Source organism: Felis catus, chromosome B1, assembly GCF_018350175.1.
Source record: "Felis catus isolate Fca126 chromosome B1, F.catus_Fca126_mat1.0, whole genome shotgun sequence".
Classification (NCBI taxonomy): domain Eukaryota; kingdom Metazoa; phylum Chordata; class Mammalia; order Carnivora; family Felidae; genus Felis; species Felis catus.
Genome location: NC_058371.1, coordinates 100,633,733 through 100,649,884, shown reverse-complemented (window position 1 = coordinate 100,649,884; position 16,152 = coordinate 100,633,733). Strand labels below are relative to the sequence as shown.

The window sequence follows — 16,152 nt, the reverse complement described above, 5'->3', positions numbered from 1 at the left end:
GATGTTCAACATCACTCATCATCAGGGAAATAGAAATAAAAAACTACCCCATACCTGTCAGAATGTGTAAAATTAACAACACAGGAAACAATAGATGTTGGCAGGGATGTGGAGAATGGGGAACCCTCTTGCACTGTTGGTGGGAATGCAAATTGGTGCAGCCACTGTAGAGAACAGTATGGAGGTTCCTCAAAAAAAAAAAAAAAAGAATTACTCTATGACCCAGCAATTCCATTACTAAGTATTTACCCAAAGGATACAAAAACGCTGATTCAAAGGGGCATATACACCTCAAAGTTTATAGCAGCACTATCAACAATAACGAAATTATGGAAAGAGCTCAAGTTTCCATGTATACATATGTGGTATATATGTACAATGGAATACTGCTTGGTGATCAAAAAGAATGAAATCTTGCCATTTGCAACAACATGGATGGAACTAGAATGTAAGTGAAATAAGTCAGTCAGAGAAAGATAAATATCATATGATTTCATTCATATATGGAATTTAAGAAACACAACAGATAAACATAGGGGAAGAGAAGGAAAAATAAGATAAAAACAGAGAGGGAGACAAATTGTAAGAGATTCTTAATTCAGAGAACAAACTCAGGGTTGCTGAAGGGGTGTTGGGTGGGGGATGGGTTAGATTGGTGATGGGCATTAAGGAGGGCACCTTCTGGGATGAGCACTGGGTGTTATATGTAAGTGATGAATCACTGGGTTCTACTCCTGAAATCAATATTATACTGTATGTTAACTAACTTGAATTAAAAAAAAAATGCAATATGTATGAAGTGTTTCAGACCAACTCCAAAGTGTTGTTAAAATATAGTCATCTCAATTGTCTCTTATAATTGCTTTGAATTCCTCTGTATTTGTGGCTATTTCTCCTTGTTTGTAAATTTGTTAACTGTTTTTTCTAGGTTAAGGCAGCCAATGCTTTGTTATTTCATTAATTATTTCAAAGAATCATTTTTTGAAATTTTTTATCACTAATAATCTTATTTAGTTTATTTTGGTATTCTAATATCATTAACTAATTTTACTTTTCTAATGTGTAATATTTTTCTTTCTTTTTATGCTCCCTTAATCTTATTTTGTTATTCTTTTTCTAAGTATTGACTTGAATGCTCAATTTATTCTCATTCTTTCTTATTTAATAATGTGTTTATGATTTTGCATTTAACTGTAAGAGTTTAGCTTGCCACATATTTTTAAAATATATAATGTATTTCATTATTATTTTGCAGATATTTTGAAATTTTAGTTTTGATTTTCTCTTTGGTGCAAGTGTTGATTACAAGTAAATTTCTTAATTTTCAAGAGATTGATTTTCTTCCTTCTCTCCTCTTCTTTCTCTTTATTTATAGTTTAATATCACTGGAGGTCACAGTCAGATAATATGTTCTGTGTGATATCTAGTTTCTTTTTGTTTGATTAATGTTCAGAATTTTATAAATATTCCATGAATTCTTGTAAAGCATGTGCATTATTTTTATTAGGAGAGCAAGTTCTACATATCTATCATGTTCACATTTACCAATTGTGTACTTGAATGCAACATTCTGAATTATTTTTTGTTCAATTGATTTATTGTGGACTAATATTGTGATGATATTAAGTCTTATGTTTTAGTCTACTTTTCTTTGCATTTCTTATAGTATATGTGTTATGAATTTTAATATAACTATTTTGCACATCAAGGCTATTATAATCATATTGTGGAATGTACTGTTTGTCACAAAGTTTCCTTTAACACTTTTTCTTGAATTTAATTTTGCAAATTAATTTTAAGGTTAATACTGTGATCAACATTTTATGATAATTTTACAAATGTAATAATTGTAAATTAGATGAACACAGAAAATTGTAGCTTTTTAATTTTATTAGTTTTTTATTTTTTTATTGTTGAAGTATAACTGACATACAATGTTATATTAGCTTCAGTTGTACAACATATTCATCCAACTATTCTATAGATTACTCAATGCTCACCATGATAAATGTAGTCACCATGTGTCACCATACCACATTATTATAATATTATTGGCTATATTTCCTATGTTGTATTTATCATCTCTGTGAGTTAATTGTTATCTAACTGGAAGTTTGTACCTCTTAATCCCCTTTACTTGCCCATTCCCCCACCCACTTCCCCTCTGGGAACCATTAGTTCTCTGTATTTATGAATCTGTTTGTCTATTTGTTTTGTTTTTCAGTTTCCACATGTAAGTGAAATCATATGGTATTTGTCTTTCTCTGTCTGATTTATTTCACTTAGCATAATACCCTCTAGGTCCATCCATGTTATCACAAATGGCAAGCTCTCATTCTTTTTTATGGCTAAATAATATTCCGGTGCGCACGTGTGTGTGCGCGCGCGCACACACACACACACACACATATATAATGACTCATCTTCTTTATCTTCTTATCTATCACTGGACACTTGTATTGCTTCCATATCTTGGCTATTGTAAATAATGCTGCCACAAACATAGGGCTGACAATATCCTTTTGAATTAGTGTTTTCATTTTCTCTGAGTAAACGTGCCATAGTGGAACTACTGGATCATATAGTGTTCTATTTTTAATTTTTTGAGGAACCTCCATAGTGTTTTCCAAAGTGGGTGTATCAGTTTGCATTCCTACCAACAGTGCATGGTTTCCCATTTCTCCAAATCCTCACCAACACCTGTTATTTCTTGTCTTTGTGATACTAGCCATTCTGAGTGGTGTGAGGTGATATCTCCTGGTGGTTTTGATTTTCATTTCCCTGATGATAAGTGATGTTGAGTATCTTTTCGTGTATTTGTTGACCATCTGTATGTCTTCTTTGGGAAGATGTCTATTCAGGTTATGGCTTTTTTATTTTTCATATCTGAGCTAATTTTCTTCATAAGCCTTTACCCTTCTAGAAAGGAATAAAACTGGAACTTCCCAAATAATGATATTCCAGTTTCCTTAGGATTACTTATGCTCTTTTGGGTAAATGCTCACAGTTTTTCAATGCCCCTTTCCTCTTTTTTCATCTTGAGATGGCATCTTGGAGTATGAGGTATTTTACATAACATAACACGACAGGATTTGTTGCCATTCTGTGTCTTTGTTAGTCTCTGTTGCAAGGGTCTGTTGAGGCAGGAATGATGCTATCTGAGCTCTCGGGTGAGTGGGCATTGGGTTGAGTGATATTCATGTTCTGTGGCCTCTGCTTTTCCTGGCACTGGGTCTTTGTGGCTGCCACAGCCTGTCTAGCTTTTCTGGGCCCTAAGGCACATGAGATGTTCTGGGTTCCTATTTTCTATACATAGACTTTGAGGAGCCCACCACCACTACCCCAGGTTCAGGGACCCAGCCCTCTTCCTTTGTTAATCCATATTGCCTATTTTTTCCACATGACGTTGGTAAGGCACTAAGCAGTAAGAAGGATTTTCCCTATAGGGTCTTTCAGCTTCCGCAGGTCATGCTGGGGGAGGAGAGCCACTAGCCCTGATATTTTCAGCTTTCCTCAATACTTAGTAGAATGTTTTTATAGCTTTATCCTTTTTTATGTCCATTTTTAGAACTTTTGACTTATCTGAGTTGCTTTGTGCTTTATTTTTTTTTAATTAAAAATTTTTTTTTAAAAAATGTTTGTTTTTGAGAGAGAGAGAGTGCAAGCAAGGAAGAGGCAGAGAGAGAGGGAGACAGAGGATTTGAAGCAGGCCCTGTGCTCTCAGCACAGAGCCTGACATGGGGCTTGAACTCACAAACTGTGAAATCATGACCTGAGCCCAAGTCGGATGCTCAACCTACCGAGCCCCCCACGTGCCCCCCACCCTTCTTTAAATATGTGTGCTTTAAGTTATAAATAAACCTAAAGCACAGTTTTAGAAAAGTATGATGTAATCCGAACATCTTGTTCCTTTAATAAGTATATTTACCTCCGTGACTTATGTTGTTGATCCATCAGCACATCCTGTTAATTTTATCTTCAACTCCATCTACTCTTTGTCTCCACCACTACCATCCTAATATAAGCTCCCTTATTTTTGTTGTTCTGTTTTGGTCTGCATTAATGCAAGAGCCTCCAAATTGATCTCCCCGATTCCAATCCGCACAGCAGCCAGAGTGATTATTTAAAAATATGAATGAGATCTTAAGTTTGCCAGACTGGACGAAGGCATCGTGCCACACTTGAAATAGAATTCAAAGTCTTTCCTCAATTCCACATGGGCTATATTCTCTAGCTAACCTCTATAACATCATCTACTCCTTTCTTCCTTGCTGACTATGCTCTGGCCAAACCACACTGACATTCTTTCTGCTCTGGAACTAGACAAGCTCCTTCCTGCTTATGGCTTTGGGGCTAGTCTCCTCTGTCTGTGGAATGCTCATTCTCCATGGCTCCTTAAATCTGGCTTCTTCCTGTTGTTACTTTCAATTGTCACATCTTTATAGAGGCCTTTCCTGACCATCCAATGTAAGTAGTTTTCCAATGGCATTTTATCACATTCCCCTTTTTTGTATTCAACACAGCACACATTACTACCTGATTACTCTCGCTGATATATTTGTTTATCTGTCTTGAGCGGTAGTATGTGAGCTGTACACGAGTAAGAGCATGTCTGTCAGTTATCGCTAATAATGATAATAGTAATAGTGAAAGAATACAGCATCTACTGTGATTCTTCAGTCTGGTCCTGTTCTAAGCCCTTTCCACGTATCAGTAAATCTTTAATCTTCATTACAATCTCCAGAGGTTGATACTATTATTACCTTCATTTATAGTTGTAAGGACTGAGACATAGAGAATTTCTGTGACTTGTTTAGGGTCACGTGGCTATTAAATGGTAAAGCCGGGATTTGAACCCAGGCAAGGTGGCTTCTGGCACTACACTGCTATGTGCTAGTCACAGGAAGTACAGATTCAAATAAGGCAGGGACATTCCTCTCAAATTCTCAATAGGAACTTCAGAGAATAAAAGAAATCACAACAAACCATGTGAAGTTTTATATTACAGAAATAGGGGGCAGCTAGGAAAGCATATAGATGAGACATTTTATTTATATTGTAAAAATGTTTTTGTATTAAAATATATCAGGAAAACCTGAAATGTCTTAATTAGTGTATATATATATATATATATATATATATATATATATATACACTAATATTCATAGTATATTCATTAACAAAACCTTACCCGGGGTTTTCTTTCTGTGGTTTCAGTTACCCACAGTCAACCAGGTCAGAAGCAGATGATCCTTTCTCTGACCTATTATCAGAAATTCAGGGGGTGTCTGGCTGGCTCAGTTGATGGAGTGTGCAACTCTTGATCCCTTGGTTGTAAGTCCGAGCCCCACGCTGGGTACAGAGATTACTTAAAAATAAAATCTGAAAACAAAAAAAAGGTCAGTGGTAACCTCACACTGCATCACAACACCTCCATTGTTCACCTCACTTCATCTCATCATGTAGGCATTTCGTCATCTCACATCATCATAAGAAGGGTGAGTACAGTACAATAAGATATTTTGAGAGAGATGGAGACCACATTCATATACTTTTATTACAGTATAGTGTTATAGTTGTCCTATTTTGTCATGAGTTATTATTACTATCTTGCTATGCCTAATTTACAAATTAAACTTTGTCATAGGTATGTATGTATAGGAAAAAACATAGTACATCTAGGATTTGGTATAACATGTAGTTGCAGGCATCCACTGGGAGTTTTGGAACGTATCCCTCTGCACATAAGTGGAATGACTGTGTTTGGTGGCCATCCACCTTTGCTTATGTAGGTTATCTGGAGTCGTTCTTGTAGAAATGTGGAGGTAGCCAGATGAGACATTGTCGATATGAAACATACTGAGGAACTGAAATCTGTAAGGCTGGATTCTTTTTCTGAAATGATTCTGGTATTGGTTTTCTATTCCTTTATCCTGGCTAAGAAAGAGATTGTTTCACAGATGAAAGGTGATGTGAGGGGACTAGAAGGAGGTGAACCCAACCATCAAGAGAAAACCATTATTTTCCTGCTTTGATGAAATCATTTTGAAATAATGAGGCATAATTAATGTCAGTGCTTATGATTATATGAAAGTTTGCCAAGATACCCAGTGGAATCCTAATGGCCAGAAATGGCAGTTTGATCACGGGTGTGCCAAGTAGCCATCCCATGCCTCGCTGAATTCAGCAGTAAAATGAGATTAACTGCACCCATCAAGTAATAAATTAGACTACGATTACCACCAGTAATGGCTAGTTTACTTTTAGTGCCAGGAGCTAATCTAAGGGTGTTGCAGTTTATTTAATCTTCACAGCAAACCTGGTGAGGAAGGTATTATCTCTGGTTTACTGATAAGAAAATTGAGGCCCAGAAAAGTTAAGCAGTTTGCTTAACATCCCACAGCTACAAAGTGTGAATTTGAACCCAGCTATAGGGTTGTGTAAATAAAACAAGCAAATAATTGCCACTATTGAGTGGCTTCTATTTGCCTGGCACTGTGCTAGGCACTTTAATGTGTGGTCTCATTTACTTCTCATAACCCTGTGAAGTAAATGTACTCATTGAACAGGTAAATAACTGAGACTTGGGATGATGGAATTTTCCCAAGGTTACATAGGGTCAGGACTGCCTGACTCCAAAGTCTATACAAACTAGTAATTCATTAAACTCTTTAAACTAGCAAGTGGTGTATGTTCTTCCTTCTCCATAATTGCCTTTACCACACTTACTTTTCTCCTTAGGTGCTTTTCTCTCTCTCTTTTTCTTTTTTTTTTTTTTTTTTTTGTGCTTTTATGATACACCACTGAATAATGTGCATAATGTAAAACCTGCTAGCATTTTCTAAGCCTAAGCACCATTTTTTATATGAGGCAACTGAAGTTGATAGAGATGCTCTTGGCCGCATTTTGCTGAAGAGTCTGATCAATATTCTTTTGACAAAATGAAGCATTTTAAAGCCTCATTGCATTTGCTTGTACTGTGAATAAATGAGCCAGATTAAAAATTCTTTTAGTTCTTGAACATTAAGAAACATGCTATCCTATTTTAAAATGTGTGTTTTTGTTTTTTCCCTCTTGAAACAGTGTGGTTTGGAGTTGTCTTCTTTGTGGTGTGTTCCTTGAAGAGTTCTGTTGCGCTAATCTGGTTAATTCTGGATGCTTCCTTTTGCCCTTGTCTTTCTGCAGATCTCTGCTCTGTTCTCAGGACAGCCACCATTAGCTTGTGTCTACTGAAGGAACCAGTGGAGCGGGGGCAGGGTGTTGGGTCTCTGGGAAACTCATTTGCATACTTCTTGTTACAAAGGCCGACCACATCCTGGTTAAGACAATGTGCTGTCTGATAAACAGACTGCATCCCCCAGTGTCTGCCTGGAGCTCGGCCAGCCTGTGGTCCGCCTTTGTCACAAGGTGCTGTTTATTCTGCCTGGAAGTCCAAGGACAGGACAAACCAGCTAAATGAACCTTTTATTTCTCCCATTCTCTGGCAGAAATTCCGTGGGTCAAAAACATTTATTAATATTAGATTAAAGGGGAGGCATCAGAATTCTCCAAAGAAGCTTCCCTAACTCTGTGGAAAACCTATTAAAGGTTTTTATCTTCTTTTCTAGTTATTAATTCTTTGGGGATCGGGGAAACTAGGAAACATGGAAAATACAGTGGGAGGGCAATATAAAGATCAAGATTTGCCAAGATTCTGTGTTGATAAATATTTATTTCCACATCTGTTTTCTATGTGTTCCCTTTCTCTTTTCCTTCTCCCTTCTAACCCAACACACAGACAAAAGGAAGTGGAGGCTTAAACAATTAACTGGTGACTGCAGGACTGGTTGTTTAAGAATCTGGATAATTGAGTTCTAATTTCTCCATTCCTTCTACAATTTGGTAAATTAAAAAACATTTTTGTGATGCAGTCTCATTTATGGCAGTTAAGGTAAGAAATCTCTCTGTGCTATGTTTTTTATTTTTATTTAGTTTTTTTTACTGCCATTTCTAAAAACTCCTCTCGAAACAATTCAACATTTCCTGCTCTGCTGAAAGTGTTTTCAAATGTCAATGTATAAGATATATTTTAACCACAACTTTTACTGGTGACTGTAATCATTGAAAGGAAGGTACTCAGTGATACAGGAGTTGTTTTAATGGTTTTAATCAATAATTCCTGTAAACAGGCTCTGTGTTGAGGGAATAGAGTATGTGGCTATTTCCTTTCTGCATTTACAGTGAGGTCTTGCATCTATTACAGCCACTCATCTGTAGCCAATCTCACATGAGGAGCGAAGACTTTCAGTCAAGTATTGACTGGAATCCTCCTGGAGGTATTCGTGGAAGACAGGGCTAGAGATGATGTTACAGAACAGTTTGAGAACTATGCTAGTCGGCATTTTGAAGGATTACTCACAATTCTAAGAAGGCCTCTGAAGAGATTTCTGGCAACCGAAGGACAATAATATGATAGAGATCGATTATTTTGAGGTTTTGAAGCTAAATACTAGCACATGGTGAATATTGAGGTTTGTTGTGAAAATAAAAATTAGACCTATGCAGAAAACCCTGTGAAGAATATCCTAAGGGGGTATTTTGAGCAATATCAGCTTTCCTACATTAGGAAAGATCGCTAACCTTTTAGTGAATGTGTTTTCCTTTACACATCATACCAGTCCTCAAGACTCAAAGTCAGCAGCAATTAAGAGCTTACCAAGGACAGTGAGCCAACTTCTATTCCAGAGAGGCAGTTGGTTGTAAAAAGAGCAGCCTCAGTAAAGGGGACTGTGATAGCACTGTGAGGCATTGAATAAACACGCTTTCCTCTTTATTGGCCGTGTGGCTTTGGGCAAGTCACTTAACCTATATAAGCCTCAATTTCCTCATCTGTGAAATAGAGATAATAATACCTACCTTACTGTATTTTGTTGTAAACATTAGATGTCTGGAGACTAACAATGGCAAAATAGCCCTCAGCAAGTAATATTTATTTCCCTTCCTGTCTCCCTCTCTGTCATTCTCCTTACTTTGCACTTGATGTATTAATAGGCATTTGAGATTGGCTGTGCCACTTACCTTCTCCGGGCCTCATTTTTAAAATGAGGAGTTAGTGTTTCTAGGTACCCTCTGGTTCTGAAGTAGTATAGTATCATGACAAGGAAATATTTATAGTCAACCATCGGGTGTGTTAATCAACAAAAACATGGTTTTTGGAGGCACCTGGGTGGCTCACTCGGTCAAATGGCTGACTCTTGATTTTGGCTCAAGTCATGATCCCATGGTCGTGAGGTGGAGCTTGCTTGGGATTCTCTGTCTTCCTCTCTCTCTCTCTCTCTCTCTCTCTCTCTCTCTCTGCCCCTTCCCCTGATTGTGCTCTCTGTCTCTCTCTCTCTCTCTCTCTCTCAAAATAAATAAATAAATAAACATTAAAAAAACATGACTTGTGTATGCTAAGATGTGCAAATGTAAGATGGTGTTATGATGGTGCCTCCTTTGTCCTGTTCAGAAGCATTTCCGTATTAAATTTCACACAATCTTGGAGTTTGGCCATTTTCATACTCTTAGTATGTTTCTGGTATGATTTTGCTATGGAATATCTTTATCATCATGGGGCTAAAGAGATCCTTGAAGGCCAGAAATAGTTTTTTTAGTCTCTTTGATCCCTGTATCCAATTGATTGCCTGGTAGATAGTAGGTTCTCAGTCAGACTGGTGGATGAATAAATCCAGTTGATATCATTTATTGACCATCTAACTAAGCTCGGGGCTCTGTTAGAGCTTTATTTACATTATTGTTTTTATTATGATAGAAATCAAGAACAAATCAAGTGGCCATTTTCTTCACATACTTTGGAAGAGTAGATATAGAAAGTTGTCCACTACCAAATTTTTTGGTTGTACTTCTGTAGCCCTCTAGTTTCCTGTATCCTCTGCACCATGGTACTTTGATGAAATGTGCCACACCATGCTTTATGATCTGATATTTAAAAAGAATGTAGGCATTTAAAGCCACATAAATAAAAGGACTCTAGGCATTTAGAATGCATTCATGTCATTGCCTTTGATATCCAGTACTGTTACCTGATCTCCAAAAAGTGTTTCACATCCTGCTGTGACTGTAGCTCAGCTGTTCTTATAGAATCCTATGTGGTTTATGTTTTTGGTTTCATCCAGGAGCTACAGTTATCTTTGATTATCTAAGGGAGATCATCCAGCATGGCTTACGGTTATTATCTGGCTCCCTGCCCCTTGGAGATTTTACTGTTCATTAGCATCTCTACCAGAGGGTAGAGAGAGGGAAAGGGGAAAAAAAAAAGAAAATGAAAAAAGCTGGAATTGAAACCAGTGCATTTTGCTTCTTGGTTACAGTTCTGGTAAACGACTGGACCTGAAGTGGAGGAAATTGAAGTTGCAGGGTTTCCATAGCCATTTGGCCCATCTCCCAAAGGTTTTGCTGGCCAGTGTGTTTGAGGATAGGAAGTGGCTAGGGTGTGGTTTCAGACCTAGACCTTGACTCTGTCATCAGAAAAACTGGGATAGAATCTATAGGTCATTCCTATGTTTGAAAAAGTGGTTGACTGGGCTCATACATATGATTATTGCTGGAACACTGTGCATCGGGTTTGTATGCCAACAGTGTGTAAGGTAGAAGGTGGCACGATGGTTACTTGTGGTTGTTTTTATCCCAAATTCTTTGGCATTCAGGGCACGGGACAAAAGTATATAGTTTTGGTTTGGCATTCTGTGACTATCCAGCTGTGTTATTTTCTTTCCTTCTCTTTTATGGGGTAGTTTAAGGTTTAGATTTTCTTTTTACCACAGAATCTAATTTAGTTGTGGCATTTTAAAAATTATTTTTTTGTATATGTGCCCAGAGCTTTTTAGGTTATTGGTAAACTTTAAAAAATACCACAGTGCTTGTAAACATATATAATTTAAGAAGCAGTCATGACTGAAGCCTATGATATCCTTTGGAAAATTCTTACTTGGAAGCAATTCTAATTAACAAGGTATTTTCTGGTTTCCTTCTTGCATGCTTTATTAATAATAATGCTATTAGTTGGATAAAATCTTTTTTCCTCCTAGGATTTGGATTTCCCTATTCCTTTTCTTACTTATTATAGAATAATCAATTCTATTGTAGTTACCTTTAATGAAACACATGTTAAGCTTGTGATAACAAACAACTAACATGACAGAGATGAGAACAGTTGCATTCTTGGAAGTCAGAGTTTTGTAGATGTTCTTTTATAATAATAAGCTCAGTGAAAAAGAATTACAGGGAAACCTCATTAAACTGCAACTGATTTATTCAAAAGAATCTTACAATTTAAAGAACATGCTTTTCCTTCAGTTACTAGATATCCTTTTTTTTTTTTTAATAAGGATATTGGATAAATTGCTTGGCTATTCAGAACTATTTTGTTTTTCTTGTCATTTGAATTCCAGGTTAGGACTGTTCAATTCTCTTAGGTGGTAAAGAGACTAATGTCTGAATAAAACACTGATAGAATGTACCTCATATTTCTGACTGTGCTTTGGGCCACAGTGAACAAGAGTGGTTAGGCTGTGAAATTTTGGTATTCAGAAGATATGGTGACCTGATTCTCCATTCTGGATCATGTCAAGGCCTAGTGAAGGAAAGGTTGTTTTGCTTAGGAAAGATGAGATTATAGCTCAGTTCTACTATGTAAAATGCACACAATGAATCTCTTAAGTAAATGCACCATAACCATTGGTTGCCTTTTTTCACTTCTGGCATGGGACTTTATTTGAGGAATTTATTTGATTTATCTGGCTTGGGAATTTATGTTAATAAAATAATATTTATTTACCAAATTATTTACCTGATGTCAATTGATGGTTCAAAAATGAATTAAACTTGTAATACTTTTGGAGCTACTTTATGCCATTGCCCTGGAAACTTCTCAAGTCTCTAAGAAAGTTATACTTGGGGCGCCTGGGTGGCTCAGTTGGTTAAGGATCTGACTTCAGCTCAGGCCATGATCTCACGGTTCATGGGTTTGAGCCCTGCATCGGGCTCTGTGCTGACAGCTCAGAGCCTGGAGGCTGCTTCGGATTCTGTATCTCCCTCTCTCTCTACCTCTCCCCCACTCGCTCTGTGTCTCTCTCTCTCGCTCTGTGTCTCTCTCTCAAAAATAAAGAAACTTAAAAAAGAAATAAAGTTATATTGAGGGGCACCTAGGTGGCTCAGTCAGTTCAGCATCTGATGCTGGATTTCAGCTCAAGTCATGATCCTACAATTCCTGAGTTTGAGCCCCAAGTCAGGCTGTGCACTGACAGTGCAAATCCTGCTTGAGATTCTTCCTCTCTCCAACTCCCCCATTTTTGCTGTCTCTCTCTCTCATTGGTTCTTTAAAAAAAGAAAGTTATACTTGATACAACAAAGCAACATACAGCTCCAGCATCATCATACTCTCTGAAATTCCTTCCTACAATGCCAAAGAATTTCAAAATAAGTTTATTTTGAGGGACTAAAATGAGTGTCTAAAACATTTATGGCTATTTATTGAGGTCATTGTGAGAAATAATAAAACGCACAGGAACACAACGTATTTACAGTGCGTATCTGCTTAGTATTTGGTATATATAAACCTGGACTCAGTCTTTAGAACATGAGCTTCAGTATCTGCCAGGATGGATATGTTTCTCTTATTAAAAAGAATGTTTTCCCCAAATAATACTTCTTTGGAAAGGGACTTTGTTGATTATATGGCTGTTGGATCAGAATGTGAGCCATTTTTGATATACATGCTTTTAAATGCTTCTCCGCCCACTTTATGTGTATTCAAGTTGAGTAAGGAGGTAGCAGTAACAGGTTATCATAAATGCAACAAGGATATCTATTTTCCACAAGTGAGTATTGTTATTATCTTGGATGAGTAGCTGAAGAGAGCTGTGGTACATCTAGCTTCTTCTCTTTGATCCTCATTCTGCTTGTCATGGTTAACATTTGTTATGAGATGTCTTCTAAACTGAGGAAAGGCTTAATGACCTTTCAACGTTCTTAATTCAGCTCTTTCCATTGCCAAGGAGCAACTTTACTGTGTTGTCTAAAATTTTTAATTTTAAAGTACTGATAGTAACAGTAGGTGAGTGGTAAGCAATTTTAGAAAAAAAATATGTTGCAAAAAATGAGTAGAGCTATTTCCAAAGTATTTTAGCCAACTCAAGATTTATAAATGCACATTGTGGGTTCTCAGGGAATATTAAACAACATTGCATAATGATATGTGCCTCCATCTGGTTTGGAATGCTAATGGAAGAAACTGATATTTATTGGGTACCTGCTATGAACTAGATACCTTGCAAGGTTCTTATATACACTAGCATATTTGATCCCTTGAGGTGATATTACTAGCTCTATTTTATTAGTATTTTTTTAATTTTTTAAGTGTTTATTTATTTATTTTGAGAGAGAGATCTCACACACACCTACATGTGAAAGTGGGGGAGAGGCAGAGAGAGAGGGAGAAATAGAGGCAGAGAGAGAATCCCAAACAGACACTGCACTATCAGCACGGAGCCTGACGCAGGGCTCGATCTCATGAACCCAAGAGATCACAGCCTGAGCTGAAATCAAGAGTTGGATGCTCAACCAACTGAGCCACTCAGGCACACCACTAGCTCTATTTTAAAGATGAAGTCACTGAAACTTTTAAAGGTTAAACCAAATTTCCCAAGGTCAGTCAGGTAGTAAGTGCAAACTAATCTTTTATGAAAACCCATGCCCTTCTGACTATACCAGTAGTCAATTTTTCTAGAATTCCTGGGTCTTGGCTGCTAATAAAATAGATAATATTTTCCAAATCTATAGTATCATATTTTGCACAAATTCCCCATGGGCACAGTTATAAAGCAGCATTCTGCCTAATACAGATATTTGCATACCCGTTACCATCTGCCTGTCTTCTACCCATCAGCTAATCTAGTCCTAGGATTATTCCTTCAGGTGATGCATTACACTGATCTTTTCCTGTCTATTGCAAAGGTTAAAATACTATTCAGGTCCTTAAAACATATCACTTGAATGGTTAACTTGTCCCTGTTGACTCTGGTCTACACTGAGAGATGTGACTAAATTAATATGCTGAACCACCATTTTCGTTAAGTCATCTAATATCTCCCAGTTACCTGCAGATAAAACTCCTAAGGGTGACATTCAAGGATATATATAAACTGTCCCCAGTCTGCCTTTTCCGAATCCCCTACCTCTACTCCTCTATGTGGACCTGGATCCAGTGTTGCCAAGTGGTCTTCCTCCACCTCCACCTGTGCATAATGTTTTTCTTGCCCGGTCATTCTTAACAAACTTGACCATTCTAAGCCCATAGCACATCCTAGTTCTTCTCTGAAAGCTGCCCCTATTAGCTCTTTCCCACTTTGGCCACCCCTTGTTAAACCCAGGGTTTGGCCACAACCACTTACTGCAGGGTATTATGAAAAGAGAACAGGTTTGAATACTGATCCCTTTACTTACTCTCTATGTGACCTTAGGTCACTTTATATTTAAGACTCAGTTTCCTTAAATATAGGTGTTTCCTCATTTCCTCATTCGACTTATCATGGATGAACTTCTTACGATTCAATGCCTTAAGTTGTAAAATGGAGGTAATAAGAGTAACTATTATTATAGAATATAATGAGTGAGAATTTACTGTGTATTAATTAGGATGAGTTAGGTTATGTTTCAGGAAAAGTCAACCCCAAATCTTACTGCCTTAGAACCACAACATTTTATTTCTTTCTCACCCTACATGTCCTTCTCAGCCTGGCAGAACTCTGTTTTACACTGTTCATATTCAAGGTTCCCAGAACCTTCACTAACTGGAATAATACAGGTCACTGTGGCAGGGGGAAGGGGATGTAGTGAGTTGCGTGTTGATTCTCAAAGCTTTTGTTGGAAGCGATGCTCATCACTTCCCCTCACATTTCATTCACCAGAGCAAATCACATGGCCACGGCTAACTTCAAAGGGACAGGGAAGAATAATCTCACCAAATGCTCAGAAGATCGTAGCCCAGAAACATCAGGGGATGGCACTAATGACAGCCATAACTTTCTTGTGTTATTGGACAATTTTCTTATGGTACAGTTGAAGTTTTATCTGTTCTTCTACAGCCTAGGCTTGTTAGAGCCAGACTGAGGGTGTATTCTCTGCTGTCTCTGTCCCACAGTGATCAGGATAGACCCTCAGTAACGTTTTACTGAATAGGTGATTAGAATACTACTCCAAGTGGCTTTTCCCCTGATGCTAGGGACCAACATAGGTTTCAAGTCCCAGGATTTGCTTTGTACTAAGGAAAGACTTAAGTAGAATTTACGTAACACAAAACCAAGGTGAGGTCTTGAAAGGACCTGCTATCTTTTCACTTGAGCCTGTATGGAATGTAAACTGTGAACTTGGTGGCATTAAGAAAAATACTCCTTTAAAACTTCACCTTTCCTTTTCTTTCCAAAGGACCATAGTCAAAGGCTGGAATTAATTTCTGATTAGTCTGAAGGAACAATATGTTACCTGGATCAGAAAGAGGTGAGTATTATCATATCAGAACTTGGGCTTGCTCAGCCTCAGGAACATACCTGAAATCAACTTGTCTAGATCTGCAGGAAGGGCTAGAAAACATCTTTGGTGTTGAGAGATGACATTTTCAGTTGAAAATCACCTGCTGGATAGTCTGAAGTTATAGTATGTAATTTTTCATTTCTTATCATGTAAGACATTCATATTTGTTATAGTAAAGTTAGTAAATATAAATGGATAAAAAAGAAAAAAAAACACCATAAAAGGGAAAATTACCCAAATGAAAAACATCTTATTTCTCATCTTGAATTAATGTCTTTTAAACAAAACACCATATACTCTTTCATTGCTGTAGTGAATGTTTCTTACAACATTGATCAATTAACATACTGTGTTATAGTTTCTGTCACTACACTGTAAATTTACAGACAGTAAATTTACATCATAAGCTTGGCCTGATGTTTTCAAAGAAATTCCTTTTTATTAAACAAATTGTAAACAATACATAACAACTGTCTTTCTCTGACTTAGAATTACAAATCCCAGATGCAAGCATGGCTTTCTAAAAGTCACAAAAACAATCTTTAAGTAAACAAAATGAAGTGGGTCACAAGTAAGCAGTTCCAT

The 16,152-nt window shown here is 37.1% G+C and overlaps 1 long non-coding RNA gene across 2 annotated transcripts in view; it reads right to left on the bottom strand.

The window, feature by feature from the left end:
- The window catches only part of LOC123384954, a 28,799-nt gene extending 23,428 nt beyond the window's left edge, over nt 1-5,371 (bottom strand). For both annotated transcript variants that reach the window (XR_006596786.1, XR_006596787.1), the window contains exon 1: nt 5,192-5,371. This is a non-coding gene — a long non-coding RNA (uncharacterized LOC123384954). The remainder of the gene's footprint in view (nt 1-5,191) is intronic.
- Between the last annotated feature and the right edge of the window lie 10,781 nt (nt 5,372-16,152).